The sequence below is a fragment of the Octodon degus genome, unplaced genomic scaffold (assembly GCF_000260255.1).
Source record: "Octodon degus isolate 3935 unplaced genomic scaffold, OctDeg1.0 scaffold00037, whole genome shotgun sequence".
Taxonomy (NCBI): Eukaryota; Metazoa; Chordata; class Mammalia; order Rodentia; family Octodontidae; genus Octodon; species Octodon degus.
In genome coordinates, this window is record NW_004524613.1 from 4205200 (window position 1) to 4205716 (window position 517).

The 517-nt window shown below is 44.5% G+C and overlaps 1 protein-coding gene across 1 annotated transcript in view; it reads right to left on the bottom strand.

Annotated features, from left to right (window-relative positions):
- The window catches only part of Pxmp4 (peroxisomal membrane protein 4), a 13001-nt gene that overhangs the window by 2600 nt on the left and 9884 nt on the right, over positions 1-517 (bottom strand). The window lies entirely within an intron of this gene.

Below are 517 nucleotides of genomic sequence, written 5' to 3' on the forward strand. Positions count from 1 at the left end.
GGCTCAGAGGAATAAGCGCTTTCCTGGCAAGCGCGAGGGCCTGAGTTCAATCCCCGGTTCTGCCAAAAAAAAAAAAAAAAACTCCTAAGAATGATAAAAGACAAAAAAGAAATATTAAAATGTCTGCTACAGGGGCTGGGGAGATGGCTCAGTAGAATAAGCACTTGCCGGGCAAGCTCAAGGGCCTGAGTTCAATCCCCAGCTCTGCAAAAAAAAAAAAAAAAAAAAAAGTCTGCTACATACTACCCTGAATTATACTGTATGTGAGCTTTGCAAAAAGCCTGGCATTCAGTAGGCTAAGGATGACGGAGTTTGAGGCCAGTCTGGGCTACATAGTGTCCATCCAGAGAAGATGAGGGAAATCAAGGCTGGTGTATCCACACAGCAGCTACTCTAATGACATTAAAATGTGTAATCAAGATACACCATTATGGGCTGGTGAAATGGCTCAGTGGTCTAAAGCACCTACTTAGAACAAGCTTAGCAAAGCACAGGGACTGCGGTTCAATCCCCCAGC